We start from the raw sequence: 16,596 nt of genomic DNA on the forward strand, positions 1-16,596 counted from the left end.
TTCAAGGGAATAAAAATATAAAATTCCTGTTTATTTATTTATTGCCATATACCAGGTTAGATGCTGGGATACAATAGCAACTCAGATATTTATGCTTTCTATTTTCATGGGGCTTACAAGCTAGTGGGTGTAAGAAGAATCAAACAAACACTGTGCAAATCATTAACTTCAATTGTGCCAAGTGCTGTGAAGGAGAAGAATAGACTATGAGGCAATAATGTGAGGCTGTAACTTGTTCCCTGAGGAAGAGATATTGAAACTGAGGTTTGAAGGATGATGAGTAGGAGGCATACAAAAGAGTTGGGTATAGAAGTGAGGAGGGAGAAAGAATGCTTTTGTTACCATGCAGGAGTAAAAGGAGTAATTTCCACTTCCTTTTTTTGCAGTTCTATCAATGTCAGTAGCTGACAGATAAAATATGATGTTCTGCATGGACAAAGCCTGGCATATTTATAGCTTCTAATATACTGAGTGGCCAGGTTATTATGATCTCTGAACGCATAATAATCTGGCTACTCAGTGTATATCCTATATAATAAAAGGCTAATATGCAAATTGTCCCCTCAACCAGGAGTTCGACCAGCAGGCACAACCACCCATATCCCCTCCCCCTGGCCAGGCTGGCCGGACCCCACCCATGCACAAATTCATGCACCAGGCCTCTTATATATTCATATACACACTGAGTGACCAGGTTATTATGCGTTCAGAGATCATAATAATCTGGCCATTCAGTGTATATTGGTACCGTAAAACCTAAGTAAATGGGTTTGGATTTAAATGACATTTTTTTCTTGGTTTGTTTTTTTGTTTGGAAGGAGGATCTTAGGTAGAAAGAATTTTTTTAAAATACATTTGTAGAAATGGTAGACTTCCTAGAGAAAGATTTATAATATATCAATTAATATATATTATTACCTCTACTGAGCATGTGCTGAAATTTTATTATGTAAAACTCTCTCTGCAGAGAGGGAGACACATCATTTTTAAAAAATATATATTTTTATTGTTTTTAGAGAGGAAGAGAGAGAGGGAGAGATAGAAACATCAATGATGAGAGGGAATCATTGATTGGCTGCCTCCTGCACATTCCCCACTGGGGACCGAGCCACAACCCAGGAATGTGCCCTTAACCAGAATGGAACCTGTGACTCTTCAGTCCTCAGGTCGACACTCTATTCACTGAGCCAAACAGGCTAGGGCAGCCGTGGGCAAACTACAGCCCGCGGGCCGGATCCGGCCTGTTTGGCTGTTCTATCCGGCCCGCGGAGCCGAAAGAGCGAAGGGTTCTCTTGCTCTCCCCTCCGCTCCTTTACTTTGAATTTATATTAGTTCACACAAACACTCCATCCATGCTTTTGTTCCGGCCCTCTGGTCCAGTTTAAGAACCCATTGTGGCCCTCGAGTCAAAAAGTTTGCCCACCCCTGGGCTAGGGTGACATATCATACATATCATTTTTAAATGTTCTTATGTTGCTACTTTTCCAAAATATTTAAAAGTTATTTGATTTACAAGAGTTTTCTTTATTCAACATTATTTTGCTTCTCTTTTTAAAACCCATTTAGTATGAAATGGTGAAAGGAAAAGGAGGAAGAGGAAGTGGAAAAAGAGAAGGAGGAGGAAAAAGAGGAGGAAAGAAGAGAGGTGAATGGGCAAAGAACACAAGTTGCATATATTACAGGTAATTTCTAAGTGTTTATTTTTTTTAAAAAAGTATCTAGATTTTGGATTTTTTCAGTTCACCAAACTTGTTTTAGTTATAGATTAATTTGTCATTGACTTTTTATGGAAAAATATAATTACCTTTTTATCATTTGTAAATTTTTAAGCTCAGTGTTTCCTATTTGTATGTGATCTTTATTTTTCTGATTTTGCTTCAGTTTTAAATACAGTAATTCTTTCCCCCCCAAATGCACATCTTTTAAGATACTGATTTGAGATATAAGAATATGTAACGATACCAACACATATAATATGTAAAAATTTTATTGCCTTAAATGTATATTCATTTGTCTCATTTCCAAAAAATTGAGATTCCTTGTTAATTGTGTTACTTTAGTTTCTTTTTGGAAACAATACCATATTGATATTAATGTACTATCTCACACCTTCTTTCTCTTAAAAAATTTCTACTGTGAAACATACATTCAGAATTGTGCATAAAACATAAATATATGGCTTAATAAGTTAAAGCAAACACTTCTGTAACTACCAACCAAATCAAGAAATAAAATGCTGCTAGCTCCCCCAAAGTCCTTGTGTGCCCCTTGCTAATTACTATCCTTTCCAGAAATATGGACGCTCTTGACTTTTTTTATTAGTATTTTCTGTTGCTGCGATATATTTCACACAGCGTAATAGTCACCACTTTAAAGTGTACACTTCAGTTCTTTTTAGTATGTTTACTATGATGTGTAACCATCATCACTATCTAATTCCAGAACTTTTCCATCTCCCTGGACCAAAAAAATTCTTTGTATATATTAGCAGTTAATCTCAATTCCTACAATCCCACACTATTTGGCAACCACTGCTCTCCTTTCTGTCTCTGTGGATTTGTCCATTCTAGACATTTCATATAAATATTATCAAACATTATGTGGTCCTCTGTGTTTTGCTTCTTTCACTTAGCATGTTTTTAAGATTCAATCATGTTGGAGCATGCCTCACGACTTTAATTCTATTGATGACTTAATAAGTATTGCGTTGTATAAATATACCACATTTTATTTAGCTTGTCATCACTTGATGACCATCTGGGTTGTTTCCACTTTTTGGGTATTATGAATAATACTGCTATGGACAACTTTTGTATAAGCATATGTTTTTAATTCTCTCAGGAGCATTCATAGGAGTGGAATTGCTGTTTTTGTTTTTGTTTTGTTTTTCCATCCCCACAATGTTTGATAGAGAGTCTGGGACGTAGGAGTTATCAGCAAATAATAGTTCAATTAAATTAAAGTAGATGGCTGTCATGGGTTATGGCCAGTTGTTGGAGGAAGTCATTAAGAGGATGTGACTACCTGCTGACTTGAGAGCTGAACCTGGGCAATCAGAGGCTCCTCCCCTTTCCCCTGTCCTTAGAATGCAGGTTCTGCCTACTATTCTCATACAGACAGTCACTTCAAGGATGCAGCCTTGAGAGAGCACTGTGTTGTTGAGACCATCTGGACTGTAATCATGGAAAATATTTAAAAATAAGGCCTCTATATAAACTTTTAAGATTCTGGTGTGAGGGTGCAGAGATACTGTCTTATCACTGCCCAAGACAAGTCTCATATATATTACATTTTCTTGTTTATTAAACCTGTCACCTACCAATCTGGAATGGTTTGCCTCTTTTTTTAGTATCTCCCTGCCTTTCATGTATGGGGCCAGTGCCAAATTACACCTGGGGAACTCCCGAGGTTGCAAACCAAGAAATTACAAACCAGCACCAGATGTCCCCATAGAAATGCTCTTGGAGAACAGTTGAAAAAGTCTTATGTTCTACTGTAAAAATGCAGGAAAGGAAAGGTTGCAAAACCTGACATAAAAAAGGGTGGTTGTACAACTACTGGTGCAACAAGGATTTCAGAGCCCAGAGCTAGGACACTATCTTAGTGTCAAATTATTTTGAGCAATAGATTTATTGCCTGGTGTCAAATTCATTTTGAGCAATAGATTTATGGACTTATGGGAAAACTTCTGAGCACTGGCTTGGCCCTTATTGCAGAATAGGGGTAAAACCCCAGGCGTGCCTTCTTTGGGGGCATTTGGACCTGGCGAATCTCATTCTTCTCAGACTGCTGATCACTATGACCACTCTGGGCACAACCCTGTAAAGAAGAGAATGGGAACAATAGTAGACCGAGTGTTTGGTGTTCTCAGATTAATCTTTTTTTCTTGTGTTCTTCTCATATATATATATTTTTTGATATTTTGCATGATTTTCAAATATAACTGATTTTTCCCTCCATTAGTTTTCATTTTATTGTCAGGTCATGATCTGAGATAATAACGGCTGAAGCAAGGTGGGCAAAAATAATGTATGCAATTAATCATCTCAATTTCCCAATTTTGAAGTTTGGTCTTAATGTTATTTTTAGAGTAGAACTTTTCATCTTTAGTCCATAAACATGAGTGATTGAGTCCAATGAAACTGTGTGCATAATTATATATGTATATCTTGGGAGAAAGGATTTATTGCTTTTTTTCAGATTCTCAAAGGAATTTGAGAATAAAAGACTACATATCTCAATTATTATAGGAGGAATCATATTTCTTCATTAAATCGATAAATATGTATTGAGAACATAATATGGGACAGGCATTGTTTTAAGGTTGGGCTTCAGCTATGAACCAGACAGATTGTTCTTTCATTGAATTTACATGCTGAAGGGAATAGCATTTCACAAGAAATGTCGTGGAAATCAGAGAAAACCCAATGAAGGCAAAATGCTCAAATTCTAATGTCAGAGTATACAAATGTTACCTAAGAATATACAGTGGAAAAGTCAGCCCTAGGGTTATTAATTATGTAGCATCAAATACCTGGACAATTGACCTAATTTTCCACTTTTCATGTTTTTTTGTTTGTTTGTTTGTTTTTCATATTGTAGGCATAACTGTGGTGTCGAATGATTTAGTTTCCTCATTCTAAATGGTCTTGCAGCTTTGAGACTCTGAATGCTTTGAAATAATGGATGTGGTTTGTATAAGGCAGTTCTAGTGTTGTTGGAACCTGGCCTTTTGCAGAAGCTCTTTACAGCCGTGAGCATCTTTGTTCTTTCCTTTGCTCTTCTCTGGCTGGAGTCCCCCTAGTCCAGTTAGCATTAACTGCCACTGGGTGGAGGTATAGCATCAGGCAAATAATGTTTCCACAGATCTGAGTAATTTCTCTGACTTTTAGCCATAATCTTGCTTAGCTTATTAGGTAAAGACTGTTGATTTCCTGCAACTTTGAAGTGAAATATTTTATTACTTATTTGGTTATATTCATTGAGTTCTTTTGCAGACTCTTAAGACATATTTAAAAAAATTAAGAATGTTAATTTTGTTTTGATAATTTTATACCACTCTTCAAGATAAGTAGAGAAATCCTGGAGTGTCATAAACCAATACCAGTATTACTGGTGTAGTTGACATGTGCTTTATATAACCTTAATAAGTAATGACATGACTTAAGCTCTCCTAATACTGGGGACTATTCAGTGGTTTCCTGTTGCCTTGAGTGAAATTGCAAAATTGTATATTGAAATATGTCTCAACTTTAACCAGTGTTTATATACTGATAACTACATCCAGGAAAATTGTTATTTTCAATATCATATCAGAAAGCTTTCAATTTATCTGAATATCACCTATCAGCTGTCTATCTATCTATCTATCTATCTATCTATCTATCTATCTACCTACCTATCATCTATCTATATCTATCATTTATCTCTTTCTATCCACAATCTATCTAACTTCTGTAATCACTCTCTATCAAGAAAAAAATATCTTTAAAATCATCTACTAAATAATTAATCCCTTAATTGCCAATATTGGACCTAGAATCAGGCTCTTAACCAAAGGCTAATATAAGACTAACAGGACCTATAAATGGTGAGTTATAATTATTATTTTATTTATACCATCATTAATGTAAGATATAGCTCACCAAAATATAAGCTTTCCCTCTCAGTATTCTTTCCCTCTGTAGCTTCATTGTTCTCTTCTATTTGCAAGAATGGTGTCTGAGGTCAGATGTACATTGAAGGACTGACCAGCCAATAGTAATGTATATTTTTATATTTACCTGATTGAATTGAACTGTGGTTTTGGGTTAGAAATAATTGTTACCATTCTCTAAACACCCTTTTAAATTCTGATTTTAGGCTTTCTTTCTTCTCCTTTAATGAATTAGTGGTGAATTTTCAAGAAAACAGTTCAAATAAAACATTTGACATTTATATATACTCTTTATACTTTGTGATTTTAAGACTTTGATAAAAACCAAAATCAATTTCATGAAACAGTTTAGACAAGTACATGACTTCTTTATTGCAGTTGATTTTTCTAGTTGCTTTCTTTGTAAGAGACGAAAAGAAACAGCTTCTTAATGTTAAAAGTGGCCATGACTCCTTCACAATGAATGAGAATAAATTCTCATTTGAAAGGAATGTTTAGAAAATTTAAAAGTTACATCTTCTAACTATAAAGTTCTGTGATTTGTAAGGTAAAATAAAAACACATCTGCCCAACTCACTAATTCTTTTCTGACTGATTCATTCATTTGATGCCAGAGGTAACATTTGAAAAGACAGTACATGGTTTTTTGTTGTTGTTGTTGGACAGACCTGATCTTGAACTCTAATTCTAGCTTTTAATTAATCTAATGGTACATAAGAAGGACCTGGAAAATCTGTAAATCAGCCCAAGAAATTTATACTTAACTGGAAATACTTGAAACAGCATCACTGATGAATTCTTAAGACAAGAAGTGATATAATTGGAACATATTTCTGTTTGCCACTCCTCCAATGTTCAAAGTGGAGCATTTGATTGGCAAGGTATGGGTCATATGCCCATGTCTTGGCTGCCATTGGGCAGAGAAACAGGTGATTTCTACCCTTTTGCTCTTGTAATAAAAGATGAGGATTGTGCATCCTGACAATAATATATGTCTTCGGGAACTGCACTCAAAGATGCTGGGCATTAAAAAGATGAATTAATTTCTACGTCCTTGGGTTCAGGTTTTGTAACTGATTCATTTTGCATCAGTCATATTGTTCAACATACCGTGGTCATTCATGTGTATGCCTTTATTCCTTAATAAATGAGTGCCCACTCTGTACTAGGCACAGTCCAATGCTCTCAGGCAGCTTAATTCTATTTGGGGAAGCAGACGAGGAGCGATGAACATAAAAAATGAACATAATAATTTCAGAGAAATATAACTGCTGAGAAAATAACGAAACAGAGCTAGAAAGGAAGTAGAAGGTAGAGAATGCTTTTGTGATGTGTAACTCCAACTAAAAAAATTTAAAAACTATTTATGGAACCAATACATGGAACCACAGAAGGGAGAGAACAGTTAGGTAGTTACAAAGTCTAGGTGAGATATCCTGGGCTTTGAGCTTCCTGAGGAGAGTGCGCTGTTCTTTCTTTGTCCCTGGAGGTCTAGTTTCTGCCCTTATGAGCCTTGTGGACTAGTCACCGGGACTCCTTTGCATCTGGCTTTTAACTAGGCTTGGCCAATTGGAGACAAAAAACAGGAGATTGGGGTGTCAGAGGAGAAAGAGGCTGGAGTATTTACTCCTTACTGCAAATTCCCTACAGCTCTGGGCCATGATGTTGCCTTCCTTTTCCTTGAAGCCACATTCTCTAACAGGTGGCCCCTTTCTTAGAAGTACAGCTCTCTTTGGGTTTCAGTAACACAACTTCCTCATCTTGCTCCTTCAGGACTCAAGGTGGTGATGGCTTCCAGCTGTTATAAGTCCCTGGGAGCTTCACTACCTTTTACACCTCTGTAAATAGTCCCTTTATTCAATGTTCTTCAGTTAATTCTTTAAGTGTGCATGAGATTTGTCGGGGCTGCGGGGAGAGGGGACTAGGATTAATACAGTTAGTGTGAATGGGAAAGGGGATGGATGTGAGAGACATTGGTGGTAACTACAAGGTTTGGCAACTGGCTGGGTATGGTGAGGGAGATGGAAAAAGAATGACGGAACACATAAACCATGATATGATTCTACAATAATGTTTGAACCTTCAACTAAGAATTCATTGTAAACCCTGAAAAGTGCAGCTTCTATAGAGTAGGGAGAATAGAAGTCAAATTGCCTCTTTCCAAACTTCCTTTTTAGATCACTGCTGTTCAAACAGATTCTTACCCTTTGAGCATCTATGATTTAAAGTCAGGCAGGGTTGAGAATGTTGGAAAGGAAACACAAATATAGACTTTACAGTTGCTAGACTGCAATATTAGTTGGATTTACATCTTTGTTAGAGCTGTGTTCAGTTTTTTTTTGTATATTAATTTTCTTGCCTAAGCTAGAAAGGTAACAACTTGAGTATAAGGACATTGTAAGGATCTCATGCCATTTTGGTGCTACACATTGCATTCAGGCAATGCTCAGGAAGCTGTTCTAAACAGGTCTCCTCTGGGTGTAGGGTCTTACAGCCAATGCAACTCAAACCTGCCTCCTAGTGGTGTGATGATCTGTACAGTGACAGCAGCTATTGTGATTATTTGTATAAATGCCTGTCTCTTAACTGGGCTATGAAGTCTATGAGGACAAGAATGGTGTCTTATTCATCCTTGAATACACAGTGACTAAAATTCACAGTGTCTGTCACATTTAACTGCGTTTGCGTGTTCTTGTCCATGTCATGCTTTCTGTCTTCCCGAGCTAATGTTCTTGGCAGGGTTTTTCTTCAGCCATGGATGTTGGGGCAGTGAACTCTGGGCTTCTGTTTTCTGTCTGGGTTCATTTGTTATCAACATATCCTAGGGACTCGATAGTGTTTAGTAAACAAAGAGATAATAATGGAAAGGCTACACTGCAATTATTTCCTCTTCCCTTTGGCTATGAATATCACTGAATAGCCACTAAACTGAAGGTGAACCCAGGAAGAGGATATATTTTTTTCCTCCATTGACTATTAATTTGATAATTAAGAAATGAATTTTGAAAAATTTGCTCAGTAACAGGATTTCAGTATGGCCATGCATAATTGATGCTATACTTTAATCTTAAAGAGGCCATTTAGAAGTTAGGTATGGGATGCTTTCCATTTAAGAGCTTGCCTCCATAAAGCTTCAAAGGATTAAGATTTAAAGATTTAAAACTCCTAGCTAAGTTACACATGACTCATAGTCTGAAATGTTTTTCATTAAGAAAAACATTGATCTTATGGGACTAGAACTTCTTTTCTAAGTTGTGTTTTATGCTTTCAAAAACCACCAGGACCCCAGCTTTTATATTTTATTTTTTCATGTGTAACTTTGTGCTAACAAACTTAAAAATTTATCCACACTATTCAAAAATGGCTAATAATCAATAAAATGACACTTTTAAAGCAAGAAAAACGAGGAATAATTGCTTCTCAGTTCTTCCTGGTCCCAAAGAGTAAAAATGAATTAGGTATGAGTGAGGGAAAATGTTAAGCCAAAAAAATAATACAGCATCAACAAAACCAAAAGAAACACAGAAAAGAAGGCTGATACTTTCATATAGAAGGAATTGTAGCCTGTACCCTCTAGTGCTTTCCAATGCTATCAACCAGTTAGATGCTGTCTTGAAGCCAAACCTTGGGAAAATGCAGTTGAATTAGACCAACTATGTTAATGGTCTGCAAGCTTCATGACTTAGTTCAAGAGAATGGAAATGGACTGGTCAATTTGGTGTGGTAATTAGGCTCTTAACTGATTTTTAAAAATTTGTCTATTTTTAACTGAACATTTGTTGTCCCAGTCTACAAAACCCAAGAAGCTATAAGTGGAGTTCTTAAATATGTGGACAAAAAAGGGGTTCCATGGAAAGTAACCTCACAAGGGTACCTAATCATAAGTTGTTAACTGAGTAGGTCATGGTGAATAGTCATGTCCGAGGCATATAACTTCTTTAGTAAAAAGCTTATCTTTGCCTTTAGCAAGCCTTGTCCATTGTTTCAGCACATCTATATTAAGACACCCTTGAAATGCCTCTTTTCAGACCCCTCCTTCTAAAGCAAGAGAGCACATAATCTTAACTATCCTATAATTAGGTCTCTGCCTTACTTTCTCCCACCTTCATGTAATTTTCCTTATGTTTCCTCCTTAATTTAATGCATAAAAGAAACTGAAAAACTGTCTTCGGAGAGCAGTTATTTTCAACTTTTTTCATCTCATGGCTCACATGAACTAATTACTAAAATTCTGCGGCACACACAAAAATATATTTTTTGCTGATCTGACAAAAAATAGGTATAATGTTGGTTCATTCATACCAGATGGCTATTGTTGTGTTGGCTGTTGTAATTTTTATTTTATTTGACAGTCTAAGGGAAAAGAGGTCAGTGCCCCTGACTAAATAGTCAGGTATTGCATATGTTAAAAATTCTTGCGGCACACTGGTTGAAAATCGCTGTTCTAGAGCATTTGAGATCTTGCCTCCTGGCAATTGTTGTCAGTTTGGCTCAAATAAACTCTTAAGAAAATTCTCTATAGTTTTGGATGTTTCTTACATCAACAAATATGTGAAAAATTGTTATTTTCTCCCTCCATTTCGTAAAAATAACTCTCATTGAGATTAATGTAATTTTGCACTGAGGAAAGCTATGCTGTCTTTTGGAAATGCATTTTTCCCTCAATGTTTCTATATTTAATCCTTTCATAGCATTCCATTTATCTTTAACTTTGCTTATAGGAAGTCACTTATATTTTTCTTAAGATACTGAGACTTACCAGATCATAAAGATTCATAGAAAGCCATTTGTCAGCTTTTAAAACCCTGGCTTTGATTTTGGAAACTGTTTTCTTTTCCTCGTCTCCATTTTTCATTAAGAGACCAATAAGGCAGCTATCTTATGATAACCATGGTGGGAAATTTTTTTTGTTTGTTTTTTTAGTTATTTGAAGTTGCACAACCCATAATCCTTTAAAATTTTTAATTACCTTAGCGCCATCTTGTGGACTTATTCTGTATATCTGTAAAAAGCAAACCTATTAAATGTCATAAACAGCACAATTTTTTTTGGCCAATTTTGTTATGATAAAGACTTTAAAGTCCTCTCAATAAAATGGTAAAATTAATTCCTGTATTCTACCACATTACTCAAAAAATTCTAAATATTCCATAGTTATTTTTAAGAGGCAATCCAAAGGTTAACCTGATAAATCTGAGATTATTGTAATAAATAATTCAAACCCAGACCAGCCGTAGAAACAGATGGTGCTTCTGGAAAAACTTAAACATTTTCCACTCTCCAATGAACATAAACCTTCTGCCTGGAGCTGTGCAACTACATGGACTTATGAGCATGCCTGTAAATCTATGTGGTTACTCTCTCTCTCTCTTTTTTTGCCCTCTCAAGTCACATTCTTTTAATTTGATGCTTCTCAAGGTATGGAAAGCAGAGGCTAACTTAAAACACAAGAGAACATGTTCTGGTTATTCTCAGTCTGTAGTGCTATCTTTCCTCTTCCTGTGATCGCTTCCTGCTTCTCTGTTTTGCATGTGAGACTGTGTATTCCAGTAAAAGGACAAAAGACATTTTAGCAAGCTTTTATTATACCTAAGCCTGGGTTTAACTCCCTGAATAACTGAATAGGTATATAATCCTGTGGATTTCTTGAGGTGGTGAGTTGAGTCTAGATGGATTATGACTTTGTTTTCTGAGTCTCTTCAAATGATTAGCAATACTTCTGTGGACAATTGTGTTTGAGAGGTAGCAATTGGCTTAGATAAATAATATGAAGAAAGAGGAAAGTAAATCTGAAAAAAAAAAGAAATAGAAAATGAAAGAATAGAAAATGAAGTGAATACATGTGATAATACTCTGTTTTTAGGTTATTTATTTATGCTGATAAGTTATTTTTTTCTTTACTGAATTTTGACCAAAAAAACTCCCCAAACACAACAAATTGTTGCTAAAGCTGTAAACTTAAGAGGCGATTGGTAAAGTTGAGCTTGTCAAGAGCTTATTCTTATGGAGGATAAGTCATTGGCTTATAAAAATTATATTAGAGAAACTTATGAAGTAAAATACAATATGTAGTTGTTGCCTAGTTTATTGGTTTCAACTTTTATTCTTAATTCTTTTTAACTGGCCATCTTTCATTTATATGTAATTGAACAAATCATTTCACAAGAAAATGGAATTACTTATACAAATACATTGTCTTAATATTTATGTCCCAGGAATATGCTGACATAAAAAATTACAGTACGGTTGCCCTGGCCAGGTAGCTCAGTTGGTTAGAGCATTGACCCAATAGCCAAGATTATGGCTTCAATCCCAACTAATGAATACATTAATAAGTGGAACAACAACTCGATGTCTCTCTCTCTTTTTCTCTCTCTCTTTCTCCTCTTCTTCTCTCTCTAAAATCAATCAATAAAAAAATTATAGAAGGGTTCACCAAATGCTGGTCAGGATGTAAAAAACCTGGAGCACTTACACATTGCTGGTGGTAATGTGAAAATGGTACAGCCACTTTGGAAAACAGTTTAAAACCCCACCCAGCTGTAATATGACCCAGTGATTACACTTCTGGCATTTATTCCAGAGAAATAAAAACTTATGTTTGCCCTGGCCTGTGTGGCTCAGTTGGTTGGAGTGTTGTCTCTTGTGTATGTGGGTTTGATTCTCGGTCAGAGCACCAAATGAATTGGTCAATAAAAAAAGAAAAAACAAAAGAAGTATGTTCCCACAAAAACCTGTACGAAATGTTTATAGCAGCTTTGTGTAGAATAGCCCCAAACTAGTGACAAATCAGACGTCCTTCAACAGGTAAATGGTTAAACAAACCACAATACATCCATACCACACTACTCAACAATAAGAACAAACTATTGTTACAGCCAACAACTTAGATGAATCTTCAGAGAATTATGCTGAATAATAATAATAAAAAGCCCATCCTGAAATGCTATGTACTACAATTATATATATTCTGATTGACAAAATGGTAGAGATGAATATATTAGTTGTCACTGATGTGGGATAAAGGAAGATCAGAGGAGAGGTGGGTGTGGCTATACAAGGGCAACTCAAGAAATACCTGTGGTGATAGAAATTGCCTGTATTTTCACTATATTAATGTCACTATCCTGGTTGTGATATTTGCAAGATATTTCCATTGGGGGAAGGTATGTAAGTGTTATATGAGATATCTCCCTATTATTAGTATTATTTTTAAGTAGGTGGAGGTTTAATAAGCAAAAGAACTTATTAATAAGGCTTGTCTTGAGCAATCACAAGGTGAGTTAAATATCCGACCTCTCTATATTATTTCTTACAACTGCATGCGATCTATAATTATTTTGAGATAAAATAAAAGATTAATCAAAAATATAATAAGGGTTACAAAAGGTATCTCAGTGCTGAATTAATGAATGCACACTCAGGATTGTATATTAAACCTTCCTATTTAAGTCTAATTAATAGATGGTGACTGAAGATTTGACTTTGGGTGGCAGACACACAGTGAAATAACACAGTTTTTGTATCATATAAATCTACACCTGAAACCGATATGATTCTATTGACTGATGTCACCCCAATAAATTTAATTTAAAAAATTAAGTCTATTATTACTAAAAATCCGCATCATACTTTACAGCATCCTGATTGTGACAGAGATACAGTTTTATACCTTGGTAGCCTTAAAAATGGTTTTTACCATATCTCTGTAATATTTATATTGTGAAATGGTTGTATTACTATATTTTATATTTGCATAGTTGAACATTCTTTATTTTTATTGATTGCCTCCCATATGCATCACAACTGGGGACTGAACCTGCACCCTGGGTATGTGCCCTGACCAGGAATTGTACCGCCACGTATTGGTGCATGAGTCGATGCTCCAACCAACCAAGCCACACAGCCCAGCACAAACATTCTTTTTAAAAAATTAAATTTATAGGGGTGACTATTTGTAAAGGGAACAACAACAGAAAGAAAATTAGTACTTCCTAATGTAAATTAAAAAAACAACAAGATTTTATCTTGTATGTATGTTCATCATCACAGCTTGATAATATTGCGTTAATGTTTCAGTAAGTCCAGGTAAAACAGACTGTTCTCCACTGAACTTTTAAAGCTATCAGAACAGCCTTTTCCATATATTGATAGCTATGTAGTATTCTGCTCTACAAGTGTCATCACCATGCCAAAGGCCCACAATGATATTTTTTGATCAAAGTTATAGGAAGAATGATTTTTTTTACATCTGCAGCTATTTTATGTAAAATTAAGCTGACCTTATAGGGTATTAATGAGAGAGCAAAGGAGCTCAAACAATCAGTGTATCTATACCAAATATAAATGGAGAACTGAAAGTAAAATATTCAACACCAAGTTAGTTGGCCATGCCATTCTGTGTATCTAAAGAAACTGATTTTATTTCACCAAATAGTAGACTGGCTATCTAAGTTTTCATAAGCTAAAACACAATCCTCAGTTAGCTTTTAATCTCAGAATTAAAAAAGGATCAAAATATATTCATAACACCTCAAAGATACTGTAGTGTTTACATATTTAACTGTGTTCTACTTGGTCGAATACATCCTTCCAACCATGGTGCATTTGGTGGCTGTTTCTCATTACTACCCTGTGAGGTCAGCTTAATTTTATTTGGGAAATTAGCTGATATAAGAAAAAGTTATTTCAACATTATATTTGTATATTAAAAATTAAATAGAGAAATATTTCTTATCATAGTCTTCTATTGAGGAGGATTTGAAGGCAAGAGAAGAGATGTCTAAAAATGGCTGAATTAGTTAGACAACCTGGATTTAAAAAATCTTCTGCTAAATTCACTCATTTATTTACAACTAGAGGCCCGATGCACAAAACTTGTGCAAGTGCCTTGGCCCCAGCCCCACTGCTGTGGCCGGGGGCCTCTGTCACCTCTGCTGTGGCCCCCGCCTGCTGTGGCTTTGTCTGGAAGGAAGGCCGTCCAGAAGGATGTCCTGTCTAATTAGCATATTATACTTTTATTATTATAGATGCTTTCCAACTGGCTCCAACCATAGCTAATGGACAGACTTGATCTTTTTAAAAATATCTACTCTCTTCTTTTTTTTAAAAAAATTATTTTTCAATTAAAGTTGACATTCAGTCAACTTTATATTTTATATTAGCTTCAGGTGTACAGAACAGTGGTTGGACAATTACATAATTTACAAAGTAATCCCCCCGATATTTTAAGTACCTACCTGGTACCATACATAGTTATTACAATACTAGAGGCCCGATGCACGAAAATTCATGCAAGAGTAGGCCTTCCTTCCCCTGGCTGCTGGCACCAGCTTCCCTCTGGCACCTGGGGCTGGGGCTTCGCTTCGGCTGCCACCGGTAGGCACCCAGGACCCGGGTTGCTTCCCTTTGGCCGCCGCAGCTAGGCACCCGGGACCCAGGCTTCGCTACAGCCCCAGCTTCATCCAGAATGACGCCCAGAAGGACGTTCTGTCTAACTAGCATATTACCCTTTTATTATTATAGATTATTGACTATATTCCCTATGCTGTACTTTTTATCCCTGTGACTGTTTTGTAACTACCAAGTTGTATTTCTTAATTCCTTCACCTTGTTCAACCAGCCCTCTAACCCTCCTCCCCTCTGATAATTATCAGTTTGTTTTCTATATCTATGGGTTTATTTCTGTTTGGTTTGTTCATTTTTTTGTTTGTTCTTTAGAGTCCACATATAAGTGAAATCAGGTGGTATTTGTCTTTCACTGTCTAACTTATTTCATGTAGCATAATACTCTCTAGGTACATATATATTTTCAAATTAGTGTTTTGGGTTTCAGATATATAGCCAGAAGTGGAATTGCTGGGTCATAGGCAATCCCATTTTTATTTTTATTTTTTGAGGAACCTCTATATTATTTTCCATCGTGGTTACACCAATTTTCATTTTCACCAACAGTGTCCAAGGGTTCACTTTTCTCCACATCCTTGCCAACACTTGTTTGTTTTTGATATATTGATGATAGTCATTCTGACAGGTGTGAGGTACATTTTGGATATTATTAATATCCTTATCAGATGTATCATTGGCAAATATTTTCTTCCATTCAGTAGATTGTCTTTTCATTTGTTGATGGTTTCTTTTGCTGCCCCAAAACTTTTTAGTTTGATGTAGTCCCATTTATTTATTTTTTCTTCTGTTTCCTTTGCCCAAGGAGATACCATATTAGAAAAAAATATTGCTAAAAGAAATGTCAGTGAGTTTAATACTTATGTTTTCTTCTAGGAGTTTTAACGGTTTCAAGTCTTACAGTTAAGTCTTTAATCCGCTTGAGCTTATTCTTGTATATGGTGTAAGAAGGTGGTTCTAATCTCTTGACTACTGAGATAAACTCCTTGACAAGTGATTTTGTTTGCTATAACCTGTGACTTTGGAAAAGGATACACCATGGGAACAGTGGTGGCTATAATACCCAGAGCTGTTTTCCTTGTGTTGTGCATTTCTTCACAAATAGTATTACTATGATTCAGATTAGAAGGGAGGATATATATTCAGATATGTCTGTTCTATATGTTTTATAGTGCTTGCCAGATCAAGTGATTTAATATACATAAGTGCTTAGAATAGTGCCTGACACATACTAAGTGCTGTATTTCTCAGCCATTATCAATATTAAATTTGTTGTTATTTCTATTATTAGCTTGGCTCAATCATTGGTGAATATTTTTCTGCAATGTCAGTATATTTTACTCATTTTCAAGTATATCATTACAATATGAGATAGATATCAAAATAACATTTTGAATTTTAATTTCAGTCCTAATGGAGAAGGTAATTAAGACATTTTAAAAAAATATAGTTTCATTGATTTTAGAGAGAGAGGAATGGAGAGGGAGAGAGAAACATCAATTGGCTGCCTCCCACGTCCCCATTGGGGATAGAGC

General features: G+C 35.6%; 1 pseudogene across 1 annotated transcript in view; it reads right to left on the bottom strand.

The window, feature by feature from the left end:
• LOC308241601 (proline-rich protein 11-like) overlaps positions 1 to 10,511 on the bottom strand; it is a 42,600-nt pseudogene extending 32,089 nt beyond the window's left edge. Inside the window, exons 1-2 of the transcript in view lie at positions 10,416 to 10,511; positions 3,687 to 3,819 (exon numbers count right to left, since the gene is read on the bottom strand). The product of the transcript in view is annotated as a proline-rich protein 11-like (transcript). The remainder of the gene's footprint in view (positions 1 to 3,686; positions 3,820 to 10,415) is intronic.
• Positions 10,512 to 16,596: the final 6,085 nt, after the last annotated feature.

The sequence above is a fragment of the Plecotus auritus genome (assembly GCF_963455305.1).
Source record: "Plecotus auritus genome assembly, chromosome: 1".
Classification (NCBI taxonomy): domain Eukaryota; kingdom Metazoa; phylum Chordata; class Mammalia; order Chiroptera; family Vespertilionidae; genus Plecotus; species Plecotus auritus.